The 21,639-nt window shown below is 48.7% G+C and overlaps 1 long non-coding RNA gene across 1 annotated transcript; it reads left to right on the plus strand.

Annotated features, from left to right (window-relative positions):
* The first annotated feature begins 3,685 nt into the window (after nt 1-3,685).
* On the plus strand, nt 3,686-21,010 carry LOC308188567. Its single transcript, XR_013945594.1, has 3 exons — nt 3,686-5,109; nt 18,210-18,369; nt 18,923-21,010. It is a non-coding gene; the product is annotated as an uncharacterized lncRNA (long non-coding RNA).
* The last annotated feature ends 629 nt before the right edge of the window (nt 21,011-21,639 follow it).

Raw genomic sequence — 21,639 nt, forward strand, 5'->3', positions numbered from 1 at the left:
TACAACAACAAATATTAGAGTTCAATTGTGCTTTTGCTGCAGAAGGAGGCTGAGGCAGAGCTTTTCATGGACAGTGTCCAGCTATTAGCCCAGCAGCACATCCCAGGGGATGCTGTGTGACGGTGTCCCCTCGATGTGTCTTGGCATCCCTGCAGTCAGAGTACGAGGGACACCACAGTCTCAAGGGGAGGACATCCCCTTGGGAAGGTGGAGTCCCCGCATCAATGAATAGCTAATATGCTAACATTATTTAATCAGTGTTTTGTATTTAACCACTTTGAGGGCACATTATATATATGTGTGTGTGTGCTCCTCTCCTTGGAAAATGGTGCTTGAGTCCCCTAGCAAACAGCACTTGAATTTCTCTTCCCCATAGAAGTATTTCCTTTTGGGAACGTCAAGATGAACCAGCTAGATATTAATGAAATTTCAGAAACAATTTCTTAATACTTTTTTCCTGCCAAAGCCATGTTCCAGTTTGAACTTCAGCTGCACTGAGTAATCTTGGCTGCCTGCATGCTGCATTTCACCACGCATAAATAATTTTCCAGTTCTCCCTCCCTCAGATCTTATGTCCCATGGTATGCCTGGAATATGTCTGCATGGATGCACAGCATCATTTTCCATATGGGTCTGCACTCAGTTCCTTTTTAGTTTGAAAGAAACAATTGCACAAAATTGGTGTCTGAGCACGGGGAGCACAAACGTTCCTTAGCATCCTTCCTGGGATTTCGTAGCTCTCAGATCTGGGCCACTAATTTTTCACCATACAGTCGCTAGTTCTTGGTGCCTGTGATGCTTGCTGATGTGGGCAGTGCTCTCAGTGCCAGCAAAGGCCACCTCCCTCCACCACCCGTCACACTGCCCTCCTCCTCCCGATTAGAGCTGTCATCGGCACAACGCTGCCAGCCTCCTGACAGTGTGGGAAACGCCAGTACAGATGTGGGAAATGTGAATACAGATGCTCCTCTTGATCCCGGCCTCGCTCTTGGCAGCACAGCGCACCACGCTCCGTCCCAGACGTGCTGCTGGGCCAAGACACACACGTACGGTTTTATTTTTAATTCAGTGCTTTTCATAGCAGCCTCAATTTTGTAATTTCTGCCCTTCCCTTTCCCCTTCCCTCCTCCTCTTTTTCTGATGGAGGAGCACGCTCGGGTTACAACCAACCCGGGCACATCTCGGTATGCAGCTCTGGCTCTATTTTTACACCTCTTCCCTGCTCAGCTGCTCGCTCGGCGGTTTTTGATGCTGTAGGCAAGTTGGAAAAACAAGCACCCGCTGCAACTGTGAGCCGCACATGGCCGGCAGCTCCCAAACCGCTCTGCCCACCCCAGGCTCAGCCGTCCCCTCCCTGCGTGCTCCCTCCGGCCGCACCAAGCGCTTTACCCCCGGCCTTCAACCCCCCTGGGGATTCACGTGCTGGGCGCCTCGCGGGGCAGCCAGTGCGAGCATCCTCTCTCACCTCCCCCAGCGCCGTTTCTGTGCGTCTGGCTGCTTGCCCGCGCGCCCATGCCGAGCTGCAGTTTCTGGCTGCACACACGAGAGGCACCCAGCCCTCACAAGCCAGCAGCCGGGGCCAGGCAGCTGGGTGCTCAAGCAGCCCTCGGAAGAGACCGTCAGGACCAGGAGCTCGAGCCCAGCCCTTTGCTACACAGGCAGAAACCCTTTTCTGTGACTCCGGATCTGCTGTTGCTGAGCCCACGACTCCAAAGCACTCTGCGCAGAGCAGGGGCTGGAGGGGTGGGGGAGAAGGCAACTGCAATGTAATTAATGCTGTAACAACTTGTTTCCCCCTTGGAGAATTATACCATTAGCTGCTTCAATTGTGCATGAAATATAAATTACATTACTCAGAGGCATCACGTCTAAGCAGACACAATCCTAAGTGACACGGCTTGCCACAGTGCATCATGCTCCCTGGTCAAAATTAACAGAAGCCCAGTTGCCTGAGGCTAGCAGATATTCATTCGGATATCAAAGTTATAACCACGGTGGTTCAGCCGCCTTCCTGTCTCGGGGAATTTCTCAGGGGAAGGCAATGCAACCAGGCTCTACCGTCCGACTACAGCAACTCACAGGTTTGAAAAGTGCTGGCGTACCCCTGGCAACTTCACGTTTCGGAGCCCGGTGCTTTAACGATGCGGAGATGCTGCAGCATCACCTTCTTTATGCCCACCTCGGATTCGCATCTGATCTCTGTTTGTCTGCAGACAAAACTCAGCCAGGATCACAGAGATAAACTTTAAAGCTGTTCATAGTAAGAACTAGGCAGGGGGCTTGCTGGGCTATAAAGTGGGCTCTCGTCAGCTGCCCGTGGTAGTGACCAGGAGTTTTGCCCTTCCACTGAACCTGTTTTCCGGAGACAAGCAGTCAGTGCTTGTACTTTCCCCGCTTCCTTAATTTTGGGGCTAGCAGTTGTGTAAAAGAAACATTTTATTCTCCTCCAATGCCCAGCTGTAATAAATGATTACAGCCCTGCAGCCTCGATTAGCTCTGTTTGTGATGAATAATTTGCTCCACTGTTAGAATAGCATCCCAATTTCCTTCTGGTCACTTAGTATGGACCCTTAGAGCTGCAAACACTGAAAACACAGATGGAAAGGGAATTGCAGTTTCTCTTCTCTGTCTTCAGAAGAATAGCTTTTGCCTTAGTTTGCCTTTGCAAAATTGAAAACATAGACAAATCCCTGCCTTGAAAAAAAAAAAAAAGAAAGAGAAAAAAGAAAAAGGGAATAAAAAGACAGTCCTGACAGCTAGTCAGAGAAGATCAGCCAATATCTGCTGATACAGGGCCAGATCCTGGAAGGTGCTGTGTGCCTTCATCTCCCATTTAAATCAAAGGGAAATGAGGATGCTCAGTACTTTCAAGGCTGGGCTTTTGCCATTTCAGCATTTCAGCAGTGACATTGTCCTAGAACCACCAGCACCGAGTTGTCAGAGACAGCTGACTGCAGAAGGTGGTCCAGGCTAGTTCCCACCCACAAGGCATACCTGATGAGCTGCAAAAATGGCATTTTCTTTGTAGGGGACATATATGTGTTTGTTTGGTTGTTTGTTTCCAGTAACACACATATAATCTGTCTCAGCATCAGATTAAACTGTAAGCGTTGACAGGTCTTATCCAATGCATTATATATATATATATTTTGGTTCCCTGTGACCTCTGCTCCTTCTTAAAGCAGGAAGAATATATGTATATGCAAAGAACTCTGTTCAAAGCCAGGAAACCTGTCTGTCAGCAGAAAGAATGTGATCCTGGCCCAAACTGACTTTGGATGGGAAGGTTGTTTTCTCAGTCTCCCGTCTCGCTCAAAATCCAGGCAACCAAAATTTCTGTACTCCGGAGAAACTGTTACTAAATTCAGACACTGAGCAAAATGTGCAACTAGGATGATTTCAAAAGGAAGGCTTCCAGCCCCCTTTTAATTTTTGATTCTTGAAAGGCTCAAGGTGCCTGGTTTCATCAGAAGGGAGGCAGAATTTAATACAAAGGCATAGTCTTCCCCAAACACTTTCTCTGCTGAAACACAAACTCCCTCTTTGTTCAGGGAAATGCACACTGCCATTGCGTGTGTATGCCGTGTAACCAAGGCATGAAGGTGGTTATCCTGGTCGCAGCTGGAAGTCACACATGTGAACATGCAGTCGCATGGGGCTGAAGGATATGGGGCTGAAGGCTTTAGTGTCATGGTGGGACAATCCCAAGGGGAGTGAATTTAATGCAAAGTGTGATAAGAACGCACCGTGCAGAGAGAGAGCTGGGCTACAGAGACCTTTCCAGGTCCTGAAATAACATCGCGCCTCTTCCTTCTTACGCTCACTGACTTCTGTGTAGCAGCCAGGAAGGTGGCAACGATTTGTGGAGAAAGGGTGGGGAAGGATGGAGGGAAAAGGGGATTTTCAGCGGTGGTACTGTTATGAGATCCAGGCACCTGGCTTCCCACGCGCATTTTGAGAAGCCTCCCCTGCCCCCGCAGCTACAGCTGATGCAAATGCATCTAAACGTGTCAATATTCGCAACACAGCACTTTAAAAAAAAATAGCTGGAGGAAATCAAACATGTTGCTTCCTGAGAAGACCAGGGAATATGCATTCCCAAGCATCGAGCGAGATCATCCATTATACATTTCCATCTATTCCGCTGCCTGCCTGCGTATCCCCGCCTGCCTACGCTGAACAAATACCCTCACTCTGGATCCAGCACGGGAGAGCTGCATCCACCAAAGAGGCACACCTCTATCTGTGGCTTTGCTCTCCCAAAATATCAAGGTGTGGGCGCCCTTTCAGGGACAATTTTCTTGGCAACAGAAGATTCCGACTGTCAATTGCACTTCGGCAGCAGCCAATATGGGAAGTAGCGGTATAAATCCTCATTCTCATTAAACGTGTCTGTCTGACTGATGGACGCCGGTAGAATTACACAGCGGATCCAGATTTGTGGATCTGACAGTAATAAACCAAATTTTCATATAGAATACTTGTCTCGGAGGGGTGTTGGGCGTGCTTTATTTCCGTGAGTTATAGGCGCTGCGTGACACGGGAACGGGGCCGGTCACCGCCACGAGCCCAGCCGTGACAAGGGCGGGAGTGACCTCGAGGGCTGCACTCACTCCCCGAGAGATGGGCTCACCCACCTCTGCTATTCATCCCAAAGACCTATTCCTACAAAAAGCCGCCCTTTACACTGTGAACCACTGCACTCTGCTGCGGCAGCCTTGGTGAGAACTGGCGGGGATGGGGAAACCGGGGCCAGGAGGGTCTGACTTCCTCTCCCAAACCCACCACCAACGCTCCCGTCACCGGTAACCTCTCCAGAGAGCTGCTACCACCAGGTGAGTGCCGCTACGGCCTGGCTGCTGACCCCTTTTCCCTTAAAAGCAAGAGCGAGCCGGGCGCAGGATGCTGTGGGTCACGGCACCTCTGCGAGGCAGCCAGGACACCTGGAGTTTTGTTTTCCGAATCGCTACAGCAACGGCCGGGGTTAGATACCAGAGCCATTAATTCATCTGCATGGCTGCCACCGGTGGAGTTGGGCCAGAAGGAAAGGTCTGCAGATTTTCCCAGCGCGGCTATTTCTCAATAATGTTCTCTGTCCTGCTGTTTCAGGTGGGTTAATAAAAGATATAAAATATTTCCTTGTCTTACTTTTGCACTTTGAGCTCCTGTTTAGCACACATTGCTCTTTTCTCCTCTCCCGCCTCAGCTTCTTCTCAGCGAATTTTCCCCTCCCAGCCCCATGCGGCCGAGGTGCTGACCCCGTAGCCCCAATCCCACAAAAGCACTATGCTGCCCCCACCATCTCTCCTCGTCATGGTGCAATTGAATGCCCTAAGCCCTCCTCTGCCAGGCTGTGAATCCCCATCCCGAATGCCCCCAGCCCACCCTGGGAGGCAAGCATCCCGATTTGGCAGCTCGCTTTTTCTGGCAGCTGTGGTGTCCCCTGCGCACTGGGATTCCTGCAAATGCATCAGCCAGCGGCGCTTTTGCTTTTTTAAAGCCCTCTTGACAGCGCTTTCTTCCCCAGTGGAAGCGTCAAAGGAAATTCCTCTTGAAGACATTGCTGGCCGTGGAAAATCAGCCCGGAGCGTGCTGAGCAGAGGGCGCTGGCAGAGGTCACGTTGCAGGACTAATCCTGCACCCACGGTGCTGGAGAGCCTGGTGACAGCAGTGTTTGAGGGGTGCAGGCTGTGGTGCCCCTGGAAGAGGATTAGTTCAGTGCCCTGAACAGATGGTTTTGAAGGGAAAACTCAGTCATTTCAGGATTGCTCATTGCAGCTGCAGATAAAAAAAGCTGAAAAGAGAGACTTAAAATATTATTTTGAAAGCTGGTCGGGCTTTGGGAGAGCAGCAAGCTGGCAGACTGGGCTGTGGCACCATTCTTCCCAGATTACCCATGCCCTGAGGTTCACCTGGCCTGAAAATAACTCCTGGGATTTTGCTGCTCCTCACATGCCAACCTTTCTCAGTCTTGAGGCAACACCAACATTTTTTTTTTCATATTTTAGGATTTGCATTTTATTTACTATGTGTTTCACTGAACAGTCATTCTTTAGCTCAGATTTGTAATGCCTTGTAGGAGGAGGTTTCCTCAGTCTCTTCCTCCCCTACATTTCCTTTAAAAGTAATATTTGACAAAACTAAGCTGATTTTTTATGTATTCCCCAGGTGATCTCCCAAACTGATCATTTGACTTCTAAAGCCTTATCCCCCTTTCTCAAGTCCTGCATTACTTCCACAGCTCATAGAGATTGCTGCTCATCTGTAGTGTGATAGCAGGTATCTGGAAAGGCAGGAACAAAGAAAGAAAAAAGAAATATTGTAAAAATCAAAAACCTTTTCCCATGATTTCAGAGGCCAAGAAGTGGTCATTAGCCAGATAAAAAACATGTGTTGCAAAACTTCTCAGAGATAACTGTATTAGTGATCTGGAAAACTGCCCTGAGCCAAGCCCCACACAAAATCTCTCACAGCAATTTCAGATTTTGCATTGAAGAAAACGTCTCAATTCGTATATTCCAGTAAAATCCGTTTCTGAATATTTCAAAGGCCAAGGAGGTTCGTGGGCACTGCTGTGTCCTTCCAGCCACCCTCCCTCTCCGCTTTCCTGGTGGTCACCTTGTGAGGCTGTGGGGCTCAGCAACATTCTGGGTGCTTCCCTTTGTCCTTGTCAGGTAAATTCAAAGAAGTGTAATGATATACTGGTGTTGCTGAAGCTGAACGTGCTGGGGATGCTATGCAGACCTGGTAAAGTGGCAAAAGGTTATGCCAGCGAGGCTGAGAAACTGCAAACTTTATCATGGGCGGACACAGGGGCATTGCAACCCAGGGTGGGTGTCTTCTAAATCATTTCAGGAAATCGGATAGGAGCAGCCTTTTACAGGGGTAAAACCTTTGGATGGGAACAAGGTAAACAAAGAACCTATTCTGCATCCTCCAGAGGGTGATGAGACTGCATGCATTTACCCTTGAGGCGGATTATGTCCGGGTTTGAAAGAGACAAAGCAATTTTACTGGCATTTGCTCTTCCTTCCCACATTTTGCAGGAATCAGGCGGCAGTGACTGGGACTGTTGGATATTAAAGGACTTGGCAAAGTTATCACTGATTGTGACATATTTATCAGGAGCTTGAGCTTCTCTGAAAACCCTGACTGCACCAACTGTATCTGCTACTTGATTAAAAATACTCATAATAATTCATACCCTCCCACAGCTTTTGCACTGAGCTAAGTGCTGAGCTGTTCTGTGGGAACTCTCCTTGACTGATACATTTCACAATGCTGTATGCGATAGACAAATATTGTTGTTACATCAAATACTAATTTCTTTGTTGATAAGCTAGGTAGAATTGTACCATGCTGCCATGAAGATGTTACAAAGTCCAGCCAGGCTGGTTTGCCACCTCTGGTAGCAACAGACTAAGATAGCATTTAATTTGGGAATGCAAATTGTGCATTATTTGAAACATTCGGTATCTGAGCCATATATTTTTGTCCCATCCTCATTCGGCAGCAGTGCTTAAAGGCTTGCAATATCATAATCTAAACAGATGTGCGTATATCATTTCACACGAGCGGATTGGGTTTTTTATTGTACTTCCTGCATTTGCTGGGCAAGTGGAGGCTGCCAGCACAGAGCACAGTGAATCAAATCGCCATCACAAGAGCTCTCCCCAGAGACAAGCAGACAGCAGTCCGGACCAAAAAAGTCAGGCAGAAGTAATTGTCAACTACCACTGGCCATGAGCACGTCAGGTATTTCTGATGTGGCACCAAACTTTCCTGCTGACCTTTCAGTCCTGCAAGGGCTTCAGAGAGGCGACGAAGGAGGATTTGGGCGTCCCTTTTGGAGGGGGAAGGCAAATCCCCCTCCGTGTCATGAGCTTGTGCAAGGATGTGAGGCAATGTGGTCCTGGGCAGCCTGTCCTCGGCTCGAGCAGGGGGGGTTGGACCAAAGGATCTCCAGAGGTCCCCTCCAACCTCAGCCATGCTGTGAGCCTGTGGAGAGGAGTGGGTGGCTCCCAGCAGCTCCAGGAGATGGGAAGGACCAGGGGGACTTCAGGAACCGTGAGGAGCAGAGGATGCTTCTGGAAGCTCTGCAGCGTTTGGTGGAAGGGGAAGAACCCCAGAGGTGGCCCAGGAGTGAAAGTCACTGCTTAGTGTCTTTTTTGGACTGAGTCCAAACCGGAGCACTCTGCAGCTCAGAACCACCTACACAGTGTTAGCTAAGCTTGTGTAAAGTTAGAAACAAAAATCCACAGTGCTGAAAATGGGGTGGCTTATGTAGATGGCTAAATATAGCAGTTAAAGTCTAGCTTTGGGGCACCTTGCTGAGGAGCTCTTGCCTTGCACGCCAACAACAGCATCCCCTCTGCTGATTTTCATCCCGCAAAGGACAACTTCACTTGGTTTGCACAGCAGATCTCATTTTTCTGGGGTGGAAACGAGGGAATATGGGAAGGAGCAAGAACAGGAGGGGAAGTGTGCTGGGTAAGGGAGAATTGTGCTGATGTCCCAGGCTGGCCTCCTGCTCCGAGCTGACCCAGCCAGCTCTGGAAAGCATGCAGTGCACTTTATTAGTGTCCTCATGCAAGCTTGGCTCCTCGGCAGCTGAGCTCCTGCGAGGGGGTGGCAGGGGCACAGTGCCCTGGGGAGGCCAGGAGTGGGGTTGGCCTCCACACCAGGAGGCCCGGCCTCTGTCCCCAGCTCTGCTGCTAACGTGGGGGAGGCACAGCCTGCCTCGGCTCCCCACACCCAGAAAGGAAGGATTTACGGCCCTGACCTTCCTGGTGCTGTCAAAACAGCTGATGAAAAAGTGCTGTCTAGGAACTGATTAGGGACCGGTCCAAATCACAGCTATAAATCTAAGTGCCCCCAACACGGAGTTGCAACATGAAGGCAGATTTCTACATTGGCCCTTATGTCTATCACAGGCCAAATCTGTTTTCTGAAATGCCCCTTCTACAATGGTTTAACTAAACTTTTTCGAGTCTAGCTCCTAAATACATTAGTAGTGTGAGTGAATTAATGATCTCCAGCACTTCTGGAGTTAATCAAGAATAAATTGGCATTTTCAAATAGAGTCAGATTCAGCAGGTCTGGCCATAAATCGTTGGTGTGTCTGTATGATAAAAAGCAAATATAAATTTTCAAAAAAATTTAACCTTGCATGGTGTATAAAGAGAATACATAATATTCTTGAGCATAAATACATCCCAAATCAAACCCATTGTGTATACACAGAATACCTAATGGGTTTGCTCAAGACATTTACCTCAAGCTGAGGCCAAACTGGCAATCTTTTTATGACCAATATGGGTCTTCGCAACACCAGCTTGCTCCGCGCTCGTGTATATATAATTTTGCAGGCTTAGTACACCGAGTCCTCAAGTACACGTAGGAGTGCAAAGGATATATAACACCTACAGAGTATTGTAAGCTCCAGAGTCTGCTGTAGAAGCTGGGCAGCAGGGAGGGCCGGGGCAGAAATCAGACCCAACGCCTCCCCAGCAGGGAGGAGCAGAGGTGGGGCTGCTCCTCACACCGCCTGCCACACGGGGATGGGTGCATGAAGGCCATCGCTCACCTGAAATGCCCATGGCGAACCCTTTGTGAAAGGCAAGGGAAGTCTGTTCCTCAGTCCTGGCCTCGTGCTTCAGGTCTGCCGCTTCGTTAACGCCAGCCAAATCCCTCTCACCTCTGCGCTAACACCCTGTAAATGTAACTGCAATTCGCAGGAAAGCAGTGCGTGCCAGAACAGCTGCGCTGCACGTAGGAGACTGGCTACAGGAGTGATATTTATTCCCTGGTTCCAGTCACAGGCCAGAGAGCAGGTTTATGAAAGGTTAATACCCCCTTATATGGCTGCTGTCAGACCTCGCCTCCCCCAGCCGCCGCGTTTAGTCTTTCCGCCCCCACCCCTCCTTTCCCTGCCTCTAAGAAACGCAGCTCCAGAAATGTGAAGGGGAAGGCGTGAGTGAAGTGATACCCAGTGACCCAGCCAGTGAGAGCATGGTGACACTGGTGGCATTGGGAGCGAGCAGGGCTGCTCCCGCTGACCTGCAGCACGTGGCTGATGGCTTGGCCAGGTTTCCTCCATTAAGTCCCAGTAGCAGCAGCCCTCATCTGAAGTCCAGGTGGACAATCCAGCTCCAGTTTTCTCCTCCGATCCTGCAGCTTGGTGTTCCTTCAGTGACATAAACCATCCTCCCCAAGTTTTGAGGGATGTCCCCATGGCGCCCCTCCGACCACCCGGAGGGCCGGTGCCACCTACCTCCTGAGGAGGCCCGGAGCCAGGACCACACTTATGTGGGGGGGCTGTGTGGCTAGGGAAGAAACACTTCTACAAACTTCCTCCCTTAACCCTTACTTTACTCGCCTGTCTTCTCTTGTGTGACATTAATAGAATTTGACATTGTGGCATAACCCGTTAGTCATCCTGCCAGACTAGTAATTTGGTCAAATGACAAACTTTCAATCATTTGAACAAATGGCTGCTTCGCTAGGGCATTTGATCAGATGATTAAAACTAGAAGGCATTTGGCCACATGACTGAAGATGTGATCGTGGCTCTGGACAGGTGCTGGAACAGATTTTTATAAAACAATCAGACTGGAGTGAGATCCGTCATGCGCCGGGGCTCCAACGTGAGCAGGCCCTGCCTGCAGCCGATGGTGCAGAGGAACATGGCTTTCCTTGCTTTCTCCCTGCTCCCCCCTGAGCAGCCTCTGTCGTAGCCAGGGGCTGACCCCGAAGGCACAGAAGAGCACCTGCCTGAGCATCCCGACCCTTTTGGCCATGGAGAGGCAGGCTGGGGAAGGGTAAAGGATGACCAGTGGTGAGACGGGGCGATGCAGGAGGGAGGACAGAGGGGAGAGCAGCAGTGGGTTGTGTGAGGGCCTGCAAGCTCCCAGCCACCGTGCCTTCATTTTTGTCTTAATGTGTGGCTGCATTAGGGGTGTCTGGACCTGGGGACACCACCGCAACCCAAAGCATGAGCTGGGGTGCTGCTGCTCTGTGTGGGTGGCGAAGGTGGCAGGAGTGGAGCAGCCCTCCCTCACCTCTGTGAAGGTCGGGTTGGGGCTGCAATGTGTTCCCCCCTCTCCTGTGCAACAGAAGGGCTCTGGGGAAATTGGCATTCAGAGGTGTGCCTGGGGTTTGATCTCTCCCCTGGAGATCCTCCTGGGCACCTTACCCATTCCCAGTCTGTCCCCTTTATTGATGACAGCAGGATAAACACTTTCCAGGCAGAGAGGAGACGACAGTCTCTTCTGCGGAGCTGACAAGCTATGGCTGAAGAGAGAGACAACGTTCGTAGTGAAGAGCTTCCTGCAGTTACAGGGGGGTCAACAGGATGCTGACCAAAAATAAGGTTTGTTTCATTGAATTAATGAAGTTCAAGCAGGGACAGAATATACAAGTGAAGAGAGGAATAAAGCTTCTAAGCAGCAACTACTGTGATGCATTTAGACAGTATTCCCAAATCACGATGCTTGATGTTTTTGCCAAAATATTAAAAAAAAAAAAAAAAGACCATTTCCTGACCAGACCCATTGCCAAGCACTGGCTCTTCCCAGGTTCACATTCGCAAGGAATGTGACCTTTATATGCTGTTGCTGGGGGTAAGCCTGGCTCCTCAGAGGGATGTGAAAATATGTGATTGCTGGATGAAAGCAAAAAGGAAGCAGCTCAGCCAGCAGCAGCCCTGGAGGTGTTTCCAGTGTCTACCATACTTAGGAGACCCAGCAAAGCCATGTCTTCCCTCCCGCAGCTTCTGGAGGCTGTTCTCAGCCTCTCCTTTTAACATGAGAACATGAAAAAAAAAAGCCCAGCTGGGTCAGACGAGCAGTCCTTCATGCCCCGTGCTCTGTCTTAAAAGCAGCAATTTAAGAAGAACACGTGGGCCTGCCCGCTCTCTCTGACCCCGTTCCCTTCATCCATCCCCTGACACCCACACCTGTATGTGTGTTAAGGATGCTGAAAGGCACATCCCTGTCTGTTCTTTCCTTTTAATATCTGTTTATGGACCTGTCATCCATGAACATGTCTAATCCTCCCTATAACTTTTCTTAAGAAAAGAGGATAAGAGACCTCATCCTCAAGACCCCTTATTTCACTTTATGTCCAGAAAACCTTATTTCAGAGCAGCTAGTCAAAACGTGCAGGCAAGGGAAGACAAATTCAAGACGTGCCATCTGTAGCACAGGAAGAACCGTATGCTTTTAATGACTCATCTGGCCAGGTTACAGAAAATATGTCAGTTCGACACAGCACCTTTCCTTCCCTTTCTGAACACATGGCTTGTGACAATGAGTGCTCCAGGCTGTGGACCACCTTCACCCAGTGTCCATACCACACCACCTGATGGAGTCCCCATTTTGACCAGGAGATCTTGGGAACAGAGGCACAGAAGCACTGCATTCCTCTCTGTCTCTGTATGTACTTGCGTCTGCCCCTTTTGGAAAGCCTGTTTTTTATAACCCTGCCTCTGCGGAATCAGATGACAAGAGGCTTTTAACTAATTGCTTGGAAGGTTGTGTTTGGCCAGGGGACTGTGAGATTATCATTTGGGTAAACAACTGAAACTTTCAGCCACTTGACAGACAGAGTGTTTGGGGAGAATGAGGGCCCTATCTGCTGGAAAGGTTTGATGAATTCACCACCAGAATGACTGAGACATAGATCTGCACATATGGAAACTCCTTTCCGCCTAATAAATAATGCTCGCTTTCTTGCCCCACCAGGATGTAAGGAAGACATTAATTACTGACTCGGCATAGCCTGGAAGTCAGAAGATGCTATGCAGATACTAGCTGTTCTTATCTTGAAAGACAAAAAGGCTGCGTTTGGGTTTGAAGTTTTTATTTTGGCAAAGACAGAGCCAGTAGTTTGTTCTGCAGTAAGGATATTCATACAGCTACTTGAGGCAAGGATAAATCACACGGACCATGCACAGTATGGGAGAAATCTACTCTATGCAAAATTAATGTTGGGCTGGCCTAGCAGAGGCAGCGCACGTAGCAAAGGTGAAGTGCACAGTCTTAGGGGGAAGCTGTGCGTCTGCCCACCTGGCAAATTTATGTGTTTCACCTCTAGAACTTCAATTCATGCACAGTGTGAGGTTGTAAGTGAAATGAATTTATTGGTGTCAGTTCGTTCCCTAATGGGTAACAGTTCATGTCACAAAATCAGCACAGATAATTTGTCATGATTGGAAGTCTCTTCTGAAGAGCGGCTCCGTTGCGCAGGGGTGTGGAGGAATTAGCTGCCGTCCCCTGGGAGAGGCGACGGAGCTCCAAGGAGAAGCTTATGCTCCAGCAGAAGAAACAGAGGCAGCAGCCAGCCCTCCTGGCTGCCTCCTTGCCCCTGTGTGAATGGCGCCAGAGAAAGTGCCCGTGCTGCAAGTTCAATGTTAATGGAAAACAGGCCTGGCCTAGATTATATCTCCTCTCAGAGTGGGAATAAGGGGCAACAGCTATGTTAGATCAACACTGAAGTCACTGGGAAAACAACGCTAGCAGAGCGTAACAGGGGCAACAGACCATGTTTGCAACTGTGCCAAGAAAGAAACATCACCTAATGACCCCTTAGGGTTGACCAAAGGGGAAATCCTGCTGGCATCTCCAGGAGGTCTTGACTCCATTCCAAGATGCTCCATCTTCCAGCTTAGACTTTCATTCCCTGCTTTGGCCCCACTTTCCACCCCATGGGCAGAGCCAGGAGACACTCACTGAGATGTACTTCAGACCCTTGAACTGTGTTCAACTCTGAAATGGGAATGCCTCAGAACACCTTTTAAGTATTTCCCTGCATCTCCTCAAAATCCACTAATTGGTCTACAATGAATAACGTGTGCAGAGTACCTGTGAGCAGAAATTTGGAGCACTGTGTCTGCCAGAAGGTCCTCATTCTGGCCAGGATGCAAGAGGAGTGTGACATTACCCCAGGAGATGTTGGGATGGTGGTGGGTCTGCCCTGTGGGACCTTCCTCCTGAGGAGGAGAAGCATTACAGGACGCACAAACATCTGCAAGATGTCCAGACTCCTCGTACAAGAGGTTATTGCTTAGGGGATGACTAGGAACTGCTCTTCCTGAGTTCTGGGAAATTCTCAGTTAAAAAGGAACCAAATAATAACACGCAAACAACACCAAAAAAACACCAGCCAAATAAACAAGCCTCGATCAAGACTGATTCCAAAAGAGAAGGAAAAATGTGTAAAGACAGAGCACTCCCGAGCATTCCCTGGGCTCGGTGGCTGGCCAGGAAGCCCGGCAGAAGGGAAGCCCCGGGAACTGCCACTGCCAGGGATCCGGGGGCTTGGCAGCCTCCATCCCCAGCCTGCCAGGTGGGCTGCTGGGGCCTGAGGTAGGCAGGCTTTCAAGCCATACTTGGCAGGGGGGATGCCATCCCGAATATGCCTCTTTCCCAGGAGGATCTCATCAAAACTGACATGTTTCCAGTGTGTTTTGATACTGGTGTGTTAGCTTTTTCTATGCCAGACGAGCATGCCAGAAAATTTCTGACCAGCTGCACTCTGAGCACTAAGCACTAGAAACCGTCAGCTTAAGCCCAGCCCATCTTTCAAATGAGCATCCAGAGAGGCACAGGGAGCAAAAAACCTTCCCACCGTGATAACAGCTTCCCTGCTGCACCCAGCACTGAGTTCAGTGAGGTGCTGGTGCTGTGGGAAGCTGGTGCTGGCCCCAGAAGGCTGGCCTCGAGGCCAAGGTGTGCCGAGAAGGGAGGTGGGCTGCTGGCCTTCACTTCATGCCTGCTCTGCCAGAGGGGCCCTGGGCTTGGCTGCTGACCCAGGCTCACTTCAAAGCCCTCCCCTATCAATCAGACATGCACATGTACTGTTCCCGTAATGAATCAAGCTGGCTTGTTCTTGGCCTCCATCAGTCAAGCCTGGGTGCTCCACAAACTTTCATCGACATTGGAAAGAGCGGGTTAAAAACAGCCCCAAGCACAGCCTATGAAGAGCAACTCCCCATCGCTGCAGTACTTCAGAGGGCAGAAATGTTCTGGTGTGCACAGGTGTGCCAGAGACACTGGCCAACAATTAAGGATGGCAGGGAAAAAGATACAAACTCAAAGATTTCTCCTTTAAAACGTGTGAAGAAAGATGTACTATTACTGGTATAGAAAATTCAGGAGGCATTAAGGCTCAAATTCTGGGAAATTCCTCCCATTTACAGAAAAGGAGGAATTCTTGCACTTTGCTTTTAAACCTGCTTGAGAAAACAACGATGTCAGAGTTAACTGGGGTGCCTTTGATCTGGGAATGGACTGTATGGCCAATGTGTGCAATAAAACCTTCTGCTAAGGCCTCATGAAGATATTGGGAAGAAGAGCAGCCAGAGCAGAGGCATTCTCTGGTGCTGGAACGTGTCAGGGTGGTGATACTTCATGCAACATGACAAAGGCTGATCTACAAGATGCAGCAGAAAATCCTTATTAGGCACCAGCCTACAACCAGCCTGTTTATCAGGAACTCAACAAGCTCTCCTGGGTCTCTACAGGAAAACTGACCAAAAATGGATCTTTGTGAACATCACTTTTCTCCCCCCAGCCGCACCGAGCTGACCATTCAGGATTAAAAAAAAAAAAAAAAAAAGAAAAGAAAACAAACAACTGCCCTGGACTTATGCTTCAGACCCAACCAAACCCATGTTTATCAGCTCCTTCCAGATGTACCGGCAGCTGTATTGCCTCACCATCACGGCAATTTGATGTGGCACCAAAGTGAAGGAGGGGCGGCATTTCTGCAGGCCTTCCCAGTGCTCTGTGCTGCGAGCACTTCAGCTCGCTTCTCAGCACATTTTTTACATGCTAGTGTCCTCAATTACTTTTCCAAATGAAAGGGAGTCATGCTACTTTAATTAAACATTTAATTGAAGAGAGACAAAAAAAAAAAAGAAGATAAAAAAAGAGGGAGGGAGCTGATGTTTGCCAACGAGGAAAGGATAACAGTGAGAGATTGCTGCTGCTAAATGAATCCTCACAATGCTGCTTTCTGCAGCAAGAGGCACCCCGGGCTGGGGCTCGTGTATCAAAGTGCAGCACAGCTCCCATTCAATTAATGTCTCTGTTTCGATGGGAAGGTTTTGTAAAGCATTGTTGGAAATGGTTTCTAATTTTCCCTTCAGTTTTTGGCTGGCTTAATTAAACTTACACCCACTGAAGTCCTTGTGTCTCTCCAAAGACAGGCTGGTTATTGACCTAAGGGATTTTTTTTAATCATTTCTACGTTTCCCTGGCCACCTTCAGTGAATTAGCAAATCCAGCTTCTTTTCTCTCTCTTTTTTTTTTTTTTTCTTTTTCCCCAGGTTGATCTATCGCTGAGGTGTTTCTGCTCCCTCTCCCTCACAGCCTCGGCTCTCCCTTTCCACGACAGCCTGCGAGCTCCGTCAGCTGCATCTCCCCAGGCTCAGGCTTCCTCAAACAAATCCTCCCGAGCAGCACCAGGGTGTCTGAGCACTTCTTGCCTCTTGCCCAAGGGCGGGATTACTCATGAGAACAGACCTGCTTGCACATATAAAAGTTCACGGGAGCAGGTCTGCTTGGGGTTTATGTCGTGAGCACGTGAGCAGATGCGGTCTTGTGTGATATCAGCTTGGGTCTCCAGAGTGAGCAAATCCCTGTGGATTTGTGGTGTCCATGACAGACTGAGTCACAGGGTGGCCTCCTTCCCACTGGGGAATTAGTGAGGTCTCTTCAGTTGCCTGGCCTGAAAAGACTCGGAGCGCTTACTGTGTTTGAGACATCTCTCATGCTCCCAAACTCTGCAGAAATCAGCTAATGGGCTCAGAAGTCACGGGAAGGAAGAATGAACATACACACAGCTGTGGAAACCTCATTTTCCTTGGAAAGCAGGCTAAAAGTGAGGCTGCAGCCTGGGTAATGTGTCTGGCTGAGTGAAGGTTCATGCCACCCCCATGTTATTTACCTGTGGGCCTGGTGTATAAAACACAGCACCCATACTTCGCCTGACATTGTCACTGCAGGCAGTAAGTACCTTTGAAATTTGGTCTCCGTCTGCTTATTAACGGAGGAGAACACTCGCAGATGTCAAAACAGAGGAGAAGGCTGGTACAAAGAGAACATCCCGCGGCAGACGAGCATCGTCTTGGCGCAGTCACTCGCGTTGTCACTAATAACGCAGGGGCCGAGGGAGGGTAAACTGGGCCACCCTAGCAGCAGTGACTCATGGCAGAAGGAATAACAAGCCTGTGATCAGGAAAAACGCGAGTACATTTTACAAGCAGGGCTTCATACCTCGTTCTCTTTTCCAAATGTAAAGCATTTTGTGGGGTAGAACTGACTAAAAACTCAAGGGGAAAACATTCAGGTGAAAGCAGTAAAGGATGGGTCCATCTGGGCAAAGGGACTCCTACGCTCTGGTCTTGGGTCTGTCACCGGCCTGCTCAGGGACAGGCCGCACCACTTCTTGACGTACTTCACTTCAGCCACTTCAGAGCTGGAGATACTAAAACAGACCCCCCCACAGGGATCTTCTGAGAGTTGTGCACATTTGCTTGGATCTCTTGGGGATTTACAAATGCAAGGTGCAACAGAATTGCAAAATAAATTAGGAACAAGCACCAACCAAAACCTCCAGCACAACCACCCTGACCTTTATGTTGGAAGAGGAGGGGGATTGGAGACAGCCTTTCTTTTACACAGGTAGCAGTAAACTTCATTTATAGGGCTATTTCTAATAAAATAAAGACAATACCCTCTGGCTTATAGCACCTTGCTAATGACTGTAGCTGTGACATATAAGTCATGCTTTGATTCTGTACTCCTTTTTTAACCTAGGAAAAGCAAGTCTATCCAAACAACCCTCAGAGTGGAAGCCCACAATATTTTTTGTTGCCTTTGCAGCTAACTAACACCATATTGACTCAAGAGTTTACTCTTTGCGTGTACTTTACCTTACACCTGAGGAACACCAAAACCCAAAGCAGGTGGGGAAAGTCTTCCCGTGCATGAAGGTAAGGCAAAGCATCTGTCCAGCCCACTGCTTTCCACACAAGTGCATTTTATCCAGGCAGTGCCCCTCACTCAGTCCCACCTGCCGTCACTGTGGGGATGAGTGCCAGAGCCCAGGAGCACCAGCGCCCTGTTGTCAGTGTCACAGTGTTTGGAAGGGCAGCAGTTTGTACACCCAAAGCAACCCAGGTGCTTATTTTACCTTTCTTTTAGGATAGATGCTGTATTTGGAACATTAAAATACACATCATGATGTGTTTTCACCTGCTTAACAACGCTGTTCAACTAAAGAGCGGTTCTGCGGACATTGGCACTGATGGGAGCAAATACATGGAGCTGTGTGTCAGGCTTGTCTGGCTTTGGGACCTGAGAGGTGAGCGGGATTTCTGCCTTGGTTTAGAAAGGTGATCTCTCTGGTGTGAGTTCTCCAGCATCTTACAGTGGCTGAGCTCATTCAACAACCTATCTTCCTCTTCAGTGGCAGATCTCCTGTCGTCACAGCTTCCTATGGTCACAGACCTTGCAGGAACCAAATTACCCAAGTAACCTCTAGCACGCTTTCACATTTTGTGGGCTTTGGCCAGGGGGTTCAAAAAATACTATGGGGAAAATCACACACACATGACATGTTCACGTAGGCCTTTAAAAATCCTGCTCCTGCTATGCTGATTGTCATGGATATTCCCCTTAGCTGAAAAGTGAGTCATAATTGTAGAAATCAGTGCAGAATTTGAACCTGAGACACTAATGTTAATGTAATATATGGTGAGAAAATACAATTAACATTTGTATGGATGAGTTACACTACTCCGATTACCAGACATTTGCATTCCTTAGCTTCTGTATGATTACAACTTCAGCTTTGAAGTTGTGTTACTGCAAAAACCTCTTTTGTTGTTTTGTTTTCTCGGTGTGTGCATATTTAGAGCCAGAGTCAGTTTGCCAGCATTAATAATATTGATTGCACAATGATTCCTGCGGTGCCCAGCCAGGACCTCAGAGCGCGAGGATGGACTATTGCAAGAGGGTGAGTTCCCATCCATTTCTCAGACTGAGCTTCTGGAGATTTACGGAGGAGTCACCTCTGTGAACCGTGCCTGCTTAAAGACCAGAGTCCAGGCTGGTTGCCCAGCATTCTCAAGGGAGAGAAAGAAAAGCACCTCTAGAGGGCAATTCCTTCCACGCACTGCGGATGCCTCCGATGCAGGGAGCGGAGGCTGAGGTTGGGCGCCTGCCTCCCGCCAGGTGCCTGGAGCTGGCTGCGCCGACGTCTCCCCAAGGTGACTGAAAGTGGATGCTGCGTCAGCAGCCGGGCAGTCAGCTAAACATTTTCTGCTGACTCACTTACTGGCAGTTTCCTTCTGTGAAGAATTTTCTTGTGCCTTTTCTGGATACCAGCATGAGGATCCTCTTGGCCTCAGTCGGTCCTGTGGTGCTGCATGCTTTCTCCCAGACCCGTGCTGAGAAAGCCTTGTTCCCTGGCTGTCTGTGTCTGTGCAGCATCCGAATCAGAAGGCAGCAAGACAGACGCACCTTGTAAAATAAATGGGATGCTTTTGGTGCTCCCTGTGGGACCAAAATGCACGAAGAGTCCAGACAGGCAGAGGTTATGCCAAATGTGAAAGACCCAACAACTTCTGTCCTATTGCTAGGACCATGTTCTAGGATGTATCACAAATGAGTAAGCTAATTTATCAACCCTCTGAATAGCTTGAGGACTCTCTAGCACATGACTCAAATGGAAAGTACCAATTTCCTAAATCCAGCAAGTCTGACAAGTTTTCTCTGTGTTCTTGCAACAACAGTCAGCTCGGAGGGATGTGCTCAGCTCCCCGCTAAACTCAGAGCAATTTCTCCACATGGCAGCTGAGGTTGCCCTGGTGTAAGCAGGAAGAGTGTCTGAGCAACGACCCCTCAGGCCGTATAGGGGTATGCATAGGGCCTGGAGGACAGGGATTAATGTCAATAGGGCAGTGGAAGATGAGCTGACAGACTTGAAACAAAGTGAGTGTTACCCCTGTAGTGGATTCTGAGAAGGGAGCTTTCTGCCAGTGCAGAGCAAAGTGCATGGGCACCAAATCTCACCCAGGGGGAAGGCTAGAGGCAGTGTCATGATGCTGGTCCAGCCTTGGACCTGTCCAGGAGAAAATGCTGACTGCTGTTTAGTATATGCAGCGTGTGTGTGAGGGGAGGGGGATGTGCTGATGTTGTAACCAGCATCTATATTGCAGTTTTAAATTAATGGCAAGTTGTCTTAATCTTGGGACAGGTGTTCTTTTTTATTCTTGTCCCTGTAGCAGAATAAATGAATGAAATAAAAAATGAATAAGAACTTGAGCCTTCACATAATGAATATTGTGGATACAACCTCCTATAAATTACATTCCAGGCTCCCAACGGGTAATGTCTCTTATATATTACTGGTATACTTGCATGGTTGTTTTTTTTCAAAGGCTCTCTTACAGCAAACCCCTGAAAAGTTATCACAGCTCCTGCAGGTTAGAGAGAGTCTGATGGAGGAGGAAGAGCAGTAGGGTCATTAGGGAACATCGTTAGAGGCTTAAGAGCTAATGATCCAAAGCACATTGACATTAATGTGACTCTTTTATTTGGACTTCAGGCACCTGGGCACATCAGTCCTTGCTTGTGATATTTAACATGCCTGATTTTCATGCATGATTATCTATTTTGGAGCAGGAAAGGTGTTTTTTCCTCTGTAAAAGGCAAAAAGCAAACAAAAGCAGACACTGGTGTTGGACAAATGAACCTTAGTGCTGGAGAGAAGTTTTCCTAGAATTGATCTCATCATTAAACCTGCAGCTTTAATTTTTTTTTCTATGTTCGTAAAGGTAATAACTAGTTCTGTTTAAAAGGCTTAGGGTTTTAACAAAATAAAAAAATTGAAGTTAATACTCACTAAACCACGCTGTATTTGGCTCTTGTAGCTATCACTAAATACCATTGCTATTGCCTACAATTACTGTAGGAATGGGAAAAAATCCCTGGGCTTTGGTGGAAGGGGGTGATTTTGTGAGTACAGCACTGGGGAAATGGCACAAACACCTGTCTGGCCGGCAAGGAGCATGTCTGCTCTGCTTAAACATCACGGTGCCTGTGCAAGTCACCCACTGTGCAGGTGGGAGGGCAGGGAGCTGCAAATATCCATCAGGAGAGGAACAGAGACGTATTCTTCCCCCTCCAAGTCCTTGATGAGTCCTCAGTGGGGCGAGGGCTTGGACAAAAGCTGGACTTCAGATGCAGGGGAGATTCAGAGCAGCGAGCTGCTCTGTCACTTGTATAGCTGCACGTGAAGATTTACCCCCTACTTGAAGCAGCAATTCCAGCGCATGCATTTTGACCTAATAACGCCTGTGTGACAACCAGGGATCCCACTTATTTACATTACTCCCTGACGGTTTAAAAATTCATTAATGCTCAGCAATAAATTCTCAGTGGACTTCCCTGAAGAGAAGAAAAACCGGGGGCATCAGCTAATGAATTATCCCAGAAACACCCTGAGAGCGGACCTGCCCTCCTGTTCCACCCCGCTCCTGCAGCTGAACGGAAAGGGGCCTGTTTTTTACGTTCCATTTTTGATTTCTGTTTTTCTGCAGAAAGCAGGGGTAGCGAAGACGACTTCCCC

Source organism: Anser brachyrhynchus (genome assembly GCF_964034855.1).
Source record: "Anser brachyrhynchus genome assembly, chromosome: 1".
Classification (NCBI taxonomy): domain Eukaryota; kingdom Metazoa; phylum Chordata; class Aves; order Anseriformes; family Anatidae; genus Anser; species Anser brachyrhynchus.